Genomic DNA, 13,331 nt, shown 5'->3' on the forward strand with positions numbered 1-13,331 from the left:
CTGCATTGGCAGGCAGATTCTTAACCACTGCACCACCAGGGAAGCCAACATTTTTTCCAGTTATAGAATTAAGATAATGTTCTAGAGATTGGAGTCTTTGGAGATAGTTTGACAAGGAAGCCCTGAGCATTCCTCTCTGCTTGGGACTGATTTAAGCTGACCTCAGTGAATTTCTTCCTAAAGACTTTGGACATGTTCTGGTTAGATTGTAACGCACCTGCATTCTTCTCCTGGACTTAAAAAATAGGAGGAGAATTAAATTCTTTTTGTTGACAGGACTGCTCTTACATTATCTTCTTTCTCAGAATCTTCTGAAATCATGCTTTCTGTGAGCCATTCCTAGAATTTATAGGCCCTTTCCTGGATGTGGGACACACCTCAGATGTATCCTGAGGATAGTTTCTTTTTGACTTGATCCAAGGCATGAAAACATGCATTGAATGAGGGGCCATGGGAATGCATAGGGTTAACGTTCTTTCCCATCTGCTTTTAAATAAGTGTTGACTTTGCCAGGCCAAGCAAATGAGCCTGCAGTCATTCCTAAGTGGGAAGAAGTGGTTAATTTTAGACTGTTTCAGTATTCCCAAAACTGAAATTCTTGTACGTATATTTTGGGAAAAAGCATGTGTGTTGTTGGTTTCTTGTTGACTGAAAGAAAAATGCATAATGTAAATCTGTGAATTAAGTTTTATTTGAGGGCCTTACTGAGGACTGTAGCCTGGGAGACAGCCTTTCAGATAGCTCTGAAGAACAGCTCCAAAGAGGTAAGTGGGGAGTCAGAATATACATGAAATTTTTGCTGGAAAAAAAACCATGTAGTTCCACATAAAAATATTACTGCTAATCGCAAAGGACAGCATCTCGGGTTAAGTGCTTTTCTATTTATGACACAATTCGGGAATCTGGGGTCATTGAAATTTCTCCTTAGATATGTATCTTAAGATCTAGGGGCCAGTAAGTGCTTGGGATACGCTTCCTGTTTTTCTCCATCCTGAATTCCCCTCAGGCACATTGTCAGTGGGCAACTGTAGTGGCTAAGGGATTGATCCTCATAGAACTGGTATGGCAGGCAACATTTAGTTCTTTACATTCTCAACCAGTGGACGAAGCACAACCAAACAGGGTTCTTTCTTGGAAGGAGCTCAGGACCTTTTGATATGTTGGTGGGCACTGTGGTTTTCAGGAAGAGAATGTAGTATGTATTTCCCAAACTTGACCTTGGGACCCTTGTATGGCCCAGCACCTTGGGGACCAGCAGCCCTTTGGGAATTTCTGGCTGAAGGATGGTGTTTGGAGAAACAGGGAAACGCCCACTGTGGGAGAGTGCAAATGGAGCAATTTTGTAAATACTTCTGCTTTCTGTTTCTCAGTTGTGTCACAGTTTTTGTCTCTCAGAGATTATTTTTAACCCAAACTGTAGTCATTTGAAGTCTCATACACTCACAGGCCCTTATCAGATGAAAGTGCCCCACACCTGCCGAATCAGGACCATTGTCTGACCTATAAAGAAGGTAAAAATTACTCTCTGAATTGTTTTTTAAAAGGAACCTTTCAGTGAGGCTGCTAACTCACTTCTTTTGGGCACACATTTAAGGTCTGCTAAATATCTATTTCTGCTTCAAGGTACAATCACTTTCTAAGAAACAAATAATTTATAGGCAAATTTTACATGATGAGAATCCATTAATGACTTTTAGGAGATACCTAAAGCTTTGAGGGCAAATTTTGTTGTCAAGGGGATAGATTATATGTGCATCTTGCTTCTATTAATACTTTTCTGGGCAGATTGACTAAATGAACTTCTATTTAACTTGGGTAATAGTCTTAGCCAAGACAGTGCCTGATAATAATGACAACAATAATAGTAGCTAACGTTTCTTAAGTGGTCACTGTCTGCCAGGCACTGTCCTAAGTACAATACTATACATGTGTTAACTCATTTAATACTCACAAGAATTCAGTGAGGTAGCTGTTATTTTTGGCACTTTATAAATTGGAAAGTATAGGCATTCTATAATAGTGAAGGCCAGAATTAATTATTGGTTCTGTGTTCATACCAATGAATAACAAAGCATATTTTACAGTACATATTTTAAAATTTCGGAGCGGGCTTCCCTGGTGGCGCAGTGGTTGAGAATCTGCCTGCCAATGCAGGGGACACGGGTTCGAGCCCTGGTCTGGGAAGATCCCACATGCTGCAGAGCGACTAGGCCCGTGAGCCACAGCTACTGAGCCTGCGCGTCTGGAGCCTGTGCTCCGCAACAAGAGAGGCCGCGATAGTGAGAGGCCCGCGCACCGCGATGAAGAGTGGCCCCCACTCGCCGCAACTAGAGAAAGCCCTTGCACAGAAATGAAGACCCAACACAGCCAAAAACAATAAATAAAATAATAAAATAAATAAATTTATGAAAAAAACAATTTGGAGCAAGTACTAATTTTCATAAATTCTATGTACTATGTAGTACACAACTGATTTTGCAATTAACTTTTTCTTCTTAAGGTTTCTATCTTACATCTTATAACTTCTACTGTGGAATTTTTAGATGTCAGTAGATGCTGTAAAAATAGAATTTATTTATGTATTTATTCAACAGCTGGTTTCTGTGTTTGATGCTAGGAACACAAAGATGATTGAGGCACAGTCCCTGTCCTCATAGAGATGTCATCAAAGGGGGAAGAGGAATAATCACCCAAAGCTATCATTTCTGAAGCCATGACAGGGAAAGTGATTTCTTGCATTTTATTTTAAAAAGTCAAAGAGAAAAAGTCTTTAGGCTGCAGTGGGACAGGAAGCTGGGTAGAAACCACAGGTCTTAGTTTTTTTTTTTCTAGCTTTATTGAGATATTATTGACATATAACATATGTAAGTTTAAGGTGTACAATGTGATGATTTGCTATGTATATATGTTATACATATAGTGAAACGATTGCCAAAATAAGGTTAGTTAACACCTCCATCCCCTCTCATAATTACCCTTTTTTATGTGTGGTGATAACATTTAAGATTGACCCTCTTAACAACTTTCAGGTATGTAATACAGTACTGTTAATTATAGTCACCATGCTTTATCTTAGTTCCCCATCTTACAGCTAGAAATTTGTATCCTTTGACCAGCATCTCCCCAGTTTCCCAATCTCTCAGCCTCTGGCAGCCACCATTTTACTCTATTTCTACGAGTTTGGCTTTTTAAGATTCCACCTATAAATGAGAACATGCAGTATTTGTCTTTCCCTGTCTGACTTATTTCACTTCACTGTCCTCGAGGTCCATCAAATGACTCTTGAGGTGTTCTGCAGCCCTGGCATGATTCCACCCAGAGCTGCCAGCCTCCGGTTGAAGCGTGTTGCTGCTCCTGAATGCAGGCTTCTGACCGCTGTAGAGACGGGTCATCAGGGAGAGCAAACCACGTGCTGTGAAAGAATACCAGAGGCCCCTCAATGATCTCCTGAAGCATCCTCTCCGGGGCAGGGTCAGGGGTACTTTTTGTAATACAGATGGAGAGACAAAAGCTGAGGCTGCAGCGGGGAGTTCTATTGTGAGAAAGCAGTGAGAAAGGCTGGCAATACACTTGCCCCTGATGGGCTTCCTTTGACACAGGGTTTGGGGTATTCTGCATGGGAAACACCGGGCCAGGGCCCTGTTACCCATGTTAGGCCCTGACCTCAAAGCCCATGCTTCCTTGGTTGAATCAGCCTTTAAAGGAAAACAAGTGGAAGGGGAAGGGGTATGGAGGCAGCGTCTCCCTGGGAAATTCTGCACAAAGAGCCATTTTATTTGTGTGTTTGTTTTTGTTTTTGCGGTATGCAGGCCTCTCACTGTTGTGGCCTCTCCTGTTGCGGAGCACAGGCTCCGGACGCACAGGCTCAGCGGCCGTGGCTCACGGGCCCAGCCGCTCCGTGGCATGTGGGATCTTCCCGGACCGGGGCACGAACCCGTGTCCCCTGCATCGGCAGGCGGACTCTCAACCACTGCGCCACCAGGGAAGCCCCAAAGAGCCATTTTAAGTTGGTAGGTAGGGCTCCGAGCTCTTGGAAGCGCCAAATCTTGCAGCCAACCCAGGCTCTTACTGTAGCCTGAAACATGCCTCTCCCACCCCACAAATCCACCTTTCTGCTTTGTGTGCTGTGATAATTAATTATGCATTCATCTGTTGGGTTGTACTTTTCAAAGATAGGGTACTCCTTAGATAAAATGAACCACTGAAAGGAATGTTGGGAGGTTCTTGTTTTTCAGTGTGTGTTGAGAGCCTCATATATGCCAGGCATTCTAAGTACTTGTCATGTCCTTAACTCATTTAAGTAGCACCACAGCCCTGTAGGTGTGTGTTACTATCCCCACTTAACAGACGGGGAAACTGAATCTCAGAGAGGTTGAATGACTTGTCCAAACCAAGACTCATATCGGAAAGTCTGGTTTTGGAAGGCAGTGGTTTTGTTTCTGCCTCAGACAGGAATCTAGTTAAATCATTCTGAGAAGACGGAGATCATTTTTTTAAAAAGTCATCTAGGTACACAGCTCTAATTAAACGAAGAAACAAAAAGCTCATCTTTACTAGCGTGGCTCTTATGTGATTATTTGTCTTTGGATATGACCCAGAGACTTGAGTCATTTTTGGCTCCTAGGTCTCTGGCCTGGGTGACTGGGTGATGGTGGTGAGGAGTGACCAGGGACTTAAGGAATTAACTTGCATGGTTTTTACCTCTAGGTCAGGAGTCTGACATGAATACAATGTGATATAATATAGTTCCAAATCAGAGGGGCCTGGAACGACTCAAGATAAGAATAGTAACCCCGTTCCTGCCCCTGCCCAACCCCCGAGCTTCAGTGACCCACCACCTTCTCCATCTGTGATTACCTATCAGGATGTAAACTTAGGTTTTTGTCTGTAATGTTTATTCCTGTTTCCCCAGTACTTGGCACATTAAAGGTACTCAGTATTTGTTGAACAGATGACTGAATGAATGAATAAATCTCATATGGCTAACCGTTTTAACTTTCTCGGTAGCAACATGGGAGTTTATATCCTGTTATATTCCTGCGGCAACAGCAATGATGGAAAGACACAGACACACTAATTCTGGTTTAGAAGAAAGCTTTAGGAACTAACTGCATTATTACTCTGTCGACTGAAATAAAAATGCACAGTGTGAAAGCTGTGAGTTTCAGTTTCATTTGGGGACTTTCTGAGAACTATAGCCTGGGAGACAACCTCTCAGATAGCTCTCAGGAACCACTGCGAAGAGGTGGGGAGGTTAGTATGTGATTTTGGCGAAGGGGGTACATGCAACCAAGCACACATCCTGGTAGGAGCTTGCCGATAGTCAGGAGGAACAGACATCTTAGTTTATGGTTTTAGTGCTTTTCCAAGTATGGGAAGATGAAAGAATCCAGGTTTATAAAAAGTTTCTCCTGAAAATATCTATTTGAAGGAGTGTTCTGCCAGTTTTCCCAGAGCACAGAGCGCCTCTTTCCTGATCTCCTCCCTGAACTCCTTTCAGGCTGTGTTAAAGGTCAGCTGCTGCAGTGACCTAATCCTTGTAGAGCTGGATGGCGTTCTTTAGTTGGCAGCTCTGATGGAAGACTTTAAAAAAAAAAAGAAATACCAAAATATTGATTAGGTTTTACACTTGTTCTAAATCTTAGATAAGAATTATATGCATCTGATAGGAAATGGATTGATTTGACCGTGGAATAAGGTAAAGAATATTAAATTTTATTTTTTGCTATAGCTGTAGACCTTGCTAGAACCTCAGTTATGCCTCTCAGGGCTTTTTTAGATGATTGTATGCTTATTAGAAGAGCTAATATTTATTAGACTTTACCTGTGTTCCAGGGTTGGTTCTAAGTGCTTTACATGTATTCACATTTATTCCTCACAACAGCCTCATGAAGTAGGTACTATTATTATTCCCATTTTACAGATAAAGAAACTGAGGTATTGAAAGATTGCCCAAAATTACACAGGCAGTAAATGATAGATCGAAATTAAAACCTGGGTAGGTTAGCCCAAATCTGTTTCTTTATTCTTGTACTCTAGCGTCTTTGATATTCAGAGTACTTTGAAAAATCTTGTTAAGCAAAGGAGAGCCTATTTCTTTGAGGAAAAAGAAAAAAAATCTTTTCTGCCACTCTTCTCCTCTCATATTATTCCCTCTGTCTGAAATGCACCCCTCTATAGTCTGGCTCTTCTAGAAAATATCTAAATATCTAGAAAATATTAAAAATTTTTTCAGGGACTTCCCTGGTGGTCCAGTGGGTAAGACTCTGCGCTCACAACGCAGGGGGCCCAGGTTCAATCCCTGGTCAGGGAACTACAATAGATTCCCACATGCCACAACTAAGAGTTCACATGCCGGGACTAAAGATCCCACATGCTGCAGTGAAGATCCCACACGCTGCAATGAAGATCCTGCGTGCCGCAACTAAGACCTGGCACAACCAAATAAATAAATAAATATTTTAAAAGATTTTTTTTCAACTCAATCAGGATAAAGCTGGTGTGATTTGAGGTGATTTCAACCTTTTTTCTTATTTGATTTAATAATTTTTCCACAGTGACACCATATTTCTTATAAACTTTATTTTAAAATTAGCATTTGAAATTGAAAGAAAATTTACAAGCAGCTGCATAGCACAGGGAGATCAGCTCAATGCTTTGTGACCACCTAGAGAGGTGGGATAGGGAGAGTGGGAGGGAGATGCAAGAGGGAGGAGATATGGGGATATATGTATATGTATAGTTGATTCACTTTGTTTTAAAGCAGAAACTAACACGCCATTGTAAAGCAATTATACTCCAATAAAGATGTTAAAAAATACTAAAAAAAAAGAAAGAAAACTTAAAATAATCTAGTTTGACTAATACCAACCTAGTTTCAGTAGTATACACTTTGCTCCTCTACATCTCTGTTCCTCCCCCTTTACGTTGTTATTGTCACAGATACCCCTTTATACGTTGTGTGGCCAATAACATAGATTTATCTTGTGTACTTGCCTTATAAGTAATATAGGAAAAAAGAGGAGTTATAAATCAAAAGTACAGTAATGCTGGTTTTTATATTTACCTGTGTGGTTACCTTTACCAGTGTTCTTTATGTCTTCTTATGGCTTTGAGTTTTTTTTTTTTTTTTTTTTATTTTTTTTTTTTTTGCGGTACGCGGGCCTCTCACTGTTGTGGCCTCTCCCGTTGCGGAGCGCAGGCTCAACGGCCGTGGCTCACAGGCCTAGCTGCTCCGCAGCATGTGGGATCTTCCCGGACCGGGGCACAAACCCGTGCCCCCTGCATCGGCAGGCGGACTCTCAACCACTGTGCCACCAGGGAAGCCCAGGTAATGAACTCTTTTATCTTTCATTTATATAGACATAATTTCTCTTTCATTCTTGGAGGATAGTTTTGTCAGACGTAGAATTCTTGGTTGACTGTTTTTTCTTTCAGGACTTTAAATATTATTCCACTGTTTTCTGGCCTCCATGATTTCTGATGACAAATCAGCTGTTAATTTTTTGACACTCCCTTGTACATGAAGGGTCACTTCTCTATGCTCTTAAATTTTTCTCTATTTCTTTGGGTTTTGACATTTTGCCTATAATGTGTTTCCATGTGGATCTCTTTGACTTTATCTTTCTTGGAGTTTGTTGTGCTTCTTGCATGTATATATTCAGACTTAGGAAACGTTTTGGCTGTTATTTCTTTAGATACACTTTCTGCTCCTTTCTCTTCTTCTGGGATTTCCACAGTGCATATGTTGGTTTGCCTGATGGTGTCCCATAGCTCCTGTAGGCTCTGTTCACTTTTCTTCCCTCTTCCTGCTGCTCAGATTTGATCATTTCAATTTTTCCAGTCTTCAAGTTTGCTGATTCTTTTTTCTGCTTGTTCAAATCTGCTGTTGAATCCCTCTAGTGAATTTTTCATCTCAGTCATTATACTTTTAACCTCCAGAATTGACTTCCTTTTTATAATTTTTATCTTTTTGTTGATATTCTCATTTTGTTCATACCACATTTTTCTTATTTCTTTTAATGATTTGTTCATAGTTTCTTTTAGTTCATTGAATAGATTTTTAAAAATATATAGTAGTATAACGTGGAAACTCTGGAAATCTCATTCTCCCGCTCCTCAGGGATTGCTGATTTTTTCGTTGGTGTTGTTGAGGGCTGATGCTCTCCATTTGTGACTTTTCCACACTATTTTTTTGCAAACATGCATTTCTTGTTGTGTCTGCTCGCTGAATTATCTTGGAGGTCAGTCAGTGGCCTGACAAGGTTATCTTTAAATGTGTAGCTCCAAAAAGGAGGGATTGGGACTTCCTTGGTGGTCCAGTGGTTAAGACTCTGCGCTTGCACCGCAGGGGGCATGGGTTTGATCCCCAGTCAGGGAAGTTCCACATGCCACGTGGTGTAGCCAAAAAAAAAAATGAGGGATTTTTTGTGTGTGTATGTGTCTCTTAAAATTTTCCAGTGGATGCCACCAGTAGAAGCTGCTGCCGCTGAGAGGGCTACAACCAAGGCAAGCATCTGTGTCGGTCCCTCAAGCACCACCAGGCCAACCAGAATGCATAACCCCAAATTTTAGAAGATGAGGTCCCCACTGCCCATCCTGGCACCAGCCTGCCATTCTAGGAATGTGAACTGCTCTCCCCACAGCTGTGACGGGCCTGAGGCATGGCTGGTAGCCGGTTTACCCACAGTGCTCACTTATGAAAGATCAGCAGCCTCTCTCTTCGTCAGGCACTCCCTGGGTTGTTATAAGTGTCCAGTTAGGTTCCAGGCTTCCCACATAGTTGATTCTGATCACTTCTTCCACCTCAGTGTTGCTTGGGTGGAGGGAAGACCCCTAGAGCTTCCTGCTGTGCCATTTTGTATGACATCACTCCTGAAAGCCTTGTTTTAAATGGGAAAACTTGGTCTTTGTAGCAGAAGGGGCATCTACAAGGAGCAGCACCAGACAGATGCTCCCTTTCTTCTGTATCTGTTGGGTACCCAGTGGGGTCCCTGCCCTCAAGGAGCTCAGTGGAGGGGACAAAGGGCAGGTAGAATGGAAAACTTACAATTCCACAGAAATGCTAAAAGTGCTGCAGTAGCAAGAGGGAGGAGATATGGGGATATATGTATATGTATAGCTGATTCATTTTGTTATAAAGCAGAAACTAACACAGCATTTTAGAGCAATTATACTCCAATAAAGATGTTAAAAAAAATAAAAGTGCTGCAGTAGAACAAAGGCCAAAATGCCCAGAGGACAGAGGAGGGAGGGATTAGGGCTGTGGTAAAAATAAGGGAAAGCTTATGTTTCCAGACATACCACAGCATTTTGTTAGCTGGAGGTCCAGACAAAGGGTAGTAAGTGCAGGCCCCCCACTCTCAGCTTCCTTTATTGCATGTCTTCTTGCTGCCCTCTGCTTCCTCACATCCTGTTCACGCCTGGACCTCACTCCTGTCACACTGTCTCCCTCACTGTCATTGAAACTGTTCTTTTCTGCTTCAGTGTCAGCATCTCAGAAGCCTTCCCTCACCAGCCTATTCAAAATGGCACATCTTCCTCTATCCTCTTACTTTGCTTTATTTTCCTTCATAGCTGGGGTGGCACTCTGTGGCATTATATTTATGAATGGGCAAGTGATATTCATTTATTCAACCGATGCTGATTGAATACTACCACGTGCCAGGCACTGCTCTAGGCTTGGGAGACAAGTGGACAAGACAAAGTCCCTGATTTCATGGGGTCTACGTTCTAGTGTGGAGAGGTAGATGGAAACCAAATAAACAAGTAGGGTCATTTCTGGTAGTGGTAAGTGTACAAGGAAAATAAAGTAAGGCATTGAGATAGAGTGACGGTCGGCTGGGGGAGAACCACTTTCAAATGGGTGGTCAGGGAAGGCCTCTCTGTGAAAGTGATACTTGGACTGAGACTTCAATAATGAGAAAAAGCCAGCTCTTATGGGTTGAATTGTGCGCCCTAAAAAAATCATATGTTGAAGTTCTACCCCCCAGTACCTCTGAATGTGACTTTATTTGGGAATAAGGTCATTGCAGCTCTAACTAGTTGAGGTGAGATCATAATGGAGTAGAGTGGACCTCTACTCCAATGTGACTGGTATCCTCATAAAAAGCGGAAATTTGAACACAGACAACACACAGGGAGAAGGCCGTTTGAAGGTGAAGACAGAGATCTACAAGCCAAGGCATACCTGAGATTGCCAGCAAATTACCAGAAGCTAGGAGGGAAGGATGAACAGATTCTTCTCTCTCAGACTTCAGAAAGAACCAACCTTGCTGACATCTTGATCTTGAACTTCTAGCCTTCAGAACTATGAGACAATACATTTCTGTTGTTTAAATCACCCAGTTTGTGACACTTTGTTACAACACCCCTAGGAAACTAATGTACCAGCCTTGGAAAGTTATAGGTCTGGGAATATAGTGTTTCCAGCAGAGGAAACAGCAAGTGCAAAGGCCCTGAGGTAGGGACTATATTAACCAGCTTGCTCACTGTATTGTAAGTATTTGTTTCTTTATGTGCCCTGCTTCCTTAGACTGTGAATTCCTTTAGAACAAAGGCAGTGTCTTATTTGTCATTATTCCCCTGTGACTAGCACAGTACCTGATACAGGATGGGTGCTCAGAAGATGCGTGTCTAATCTATGAACATATATGTTCCTTTAGCTGTAAATCTACCTTATTGTTTAGGATGTAGCTTATATTTCTTCAGTTCATCCTGATGATGTTAAATGCCTAGTTAAATTTACTTCTTGGGATTCTTCTGCTGCAAGTTATAGGGACTAATAGCTTAAATAACAAGGGAGAAATTAATTGACTCATGTATCCAGGACTTAGAAAAGCAGGAATTAGCACATGCTTCAGGTACAGGTAGATCCAGGGACTCATACATCCTATTCCATACCTCTTTCTATCTATTCATCTCTCATTTTGGCCCCTGTCCAAGGTTGGCCTCTCTGCTCTAAGCACTTTTTTATGCCTCTGTGTAGTGAGGTACAAGGGCCCTCACCACTTTGAAGTCATAACCTTGCAGCTCTCAGTCCAAGGGAGGATAAGGACAGTTTCTTCCTAGCTTCAGTAGAATAAATCTCAGAGGTGGACTCTGCCTGGTTATTTTGGGTCACATGTGCCCACTTTTGTGGCTGAGGGTAAGGTAGGGGGCAGATTCAACCCGTCCAGAGTCACATAGAGTTGGGGGAGAGGAGCAATTCCCCAAAGAATAACAACACACACCCATCTCTCTGAAATCAGGGAACGTGCATAGTGGTTGTGAGCACAGGCTCTGGAACTGCACTGCCTGGGTTCAAACCCTGGCTCTGACACTTGCCAGCTGTTGGACCTTGGGCACGTTACTCTTCGTGCCTCAGTTCCCCCAGCTGTAAAGGGGAATAACGATGGTGCCCACACAGAAGGTGTTGTGAGGATGAAGTGGGCAATCCACATAAAGCCCTTGGAACAACGTCTGGCACGCGGTAAGTGCAATCTATGTAAATGTTACTTCTTGTTGTTATAAAGTACTGCATTGGTAAGCGTAGAATAATTAGCTTTCTCCTGATTTATCTGTCCAGTAACCCTATTTAAGAAGGGAATAAAGCTGACGCTGTCCTGAATGCTGAAGTCATCCTTTCAGATTCACCCTTTTTTCTAGATAGTGTCTTTTTCTTATCCTTCCTCTTTTCTTCCAGTTGGCTATCTCCCTCTGTGTTACTTTAGATCTGAACAGCTGGTTCATTTACCTATCAGCCAGTTCTTAACCCCTCAAGAATTTTGCCTTTAAAACCGACATTCACATATCTTGTTAGAACGTTTAAGGTGGCCTGATTTGTTAGTCTTTACTAGAAAATGGATACATTGTCATTAGGCACAAACTGGAGAAGGGAATATTTTACTGCAGCAGGTAGGACTTGAGTTTGGGATATACAAGCCCTTCAAATTTTGAGACCCAAAGCCTTCAGATAAAGTCTAATAATAATAGTAATAATAATAGTTAATATATATTGAGTGCTTCCTCTTTGCCAAGCACTGCTCTAAGTGTTTTATGTGGATTATCTCATTGATCCTTACAGAAATCTTACTAGGTGGCTAACTTATCCTTTCACAGATGAGCAAACCAAGGATCCGGGAAGTTAAATAAGTTAGCAAAATCCTTCTATATAGTAAAGCAGTGGACCTGTGACTTAGACCCTTAGGCTCTTTCATGCTAGTGTCTGAGCTTTGACTTTTTTACTTGGTGACATCATTTGCCATTACAGAATCATGGTGGGTGAAAGATTTCAAATTTGAAAAACCAAAAAAGAAAGAAAGAAAGAAAAATCAGACAGTACAACCTGCCAAAGATAAAAAAATAACATAGGCTGTTGATATGTAAAGACAGTTTCAAGATTACCATAGGAATCCTGGCATGATTAGTTCCCCCACTTACAAAACATATATATGTTAAAAATTAATTTACATGTAATGGAAACAATGTACTAATCCCAATTCAGATACTTTTTAAAAGTTATTTTAAAGATTTCATATTTCCTCTTTGTTTTTCAGGACTGTGAAGTTTAAATGAGACACCACAATATATGCTTCTCCTTAAATACTAAAATGACCCAGGTTTTTAGACGAGAGGAAAAGAAACTAGTGTCTGAGACAGTATTTCATCATTTTCTTCCCTCTCACAGAGAAATGGCTACTGTGTGTGCTCCAGTGTACCCAAATGTAGGGGGAAGAAAAAAACTTGTTTCCTCTACCCTCCTATGTTTTCCAGCTGGGCCCTGTAAATTAGACCGACAAAAGGCAGATGAATAAGAGAAAAGCAAACAAAAGTTTATTAACATCTGCATCATGGGAGCACTCAGATGAGTAACTGAAGGGATTATATAGCATTTTAACAGGAGAACAGTAAATTTCTAGAGAAGTGACAAGGCAAAGGAAAAGGACCTTGTGCTTCTAGGGTTGGCAACTTGTGGGAAGGTAAACGTATAAGGAAACTGACGGCAGATAAGGGCTAGTTTTAGCAAGGATAGTTATATAGAGTTCTCCGGTGCCATCTTGGGCTGATACCGGTCTAGAGTGCCTCAGTGATTAACTTCTGTCCTTCCTGGTAGGGAGGAGGGGATGGGGACACCTTAACAAGTTTATGTCTTGCTCTTAGGCAAATAGGGGAAGGCAGAGGATTTTTCTTGAATCTGCTTCTTCTCATTTGTTTTCAGCTCAAAATAATCCTGATGTTAAAGTAGCTTATTTTGGGGTGGCCTGTTCTGCTACTCTTCACAAGCTATGCATGGTGCATTAAAGATTAAATCATTTTTTTCCACAAAGAATGCCCACTATGTTCTAGGCAGT

At 41.6% G+C, this 13,331-nt stretch overlaps 2 non-coding genes across 2 annotated transcripts; both read left to right on the top strand.

Annotated features, from left to right (window-relative positions):
• The first annotated feature begins 6,240 nt into the window (after positions 1 to 6,240).
• Positions 6,241 to 6,313, top strand: TRNAV-CAC (transfer RNA valine (anticodon CAC)). The gene has a single exon. It is a non-coding gene; the product is annotated as a tRNA-Val (tRNA).
• A 1,994-nt stretch (positions 6,314 to 8,307) lies between these two features.
• Positions 8,308 to 8,380, top strand: TRNAA-UGC (transfer RNA alanine (anticodon UGC)). Its single transcript has one exon. It is a non-coding gene; the product is annotated as a tRNA-Ala (tRNA).
• Positions 8,381 to 13,331: the final 4,951 nt, after the last annotated feature.

The sequence above is a fragment of the Neophocaena asiaeorientalis genome, unplaced genomic scaffold, assembly GCF_003031525.2.
Source record: "Neophocaena asiaeorientalis asiaeorientalis breed wild unplaced genomic scaffold, Neophocaena_asiaeorientalis_V1.1 scaffold92, whole genome shotgun sequence".
In the NCBI taxonomy this organism is placed as follows: domain Eukaryota; kingdom Metazoa; phylum Chordata; class Mammalia; order Artiodactyla; family Phocoenidae; genus Neophocaena; species Neophocaena asiaeorientalis.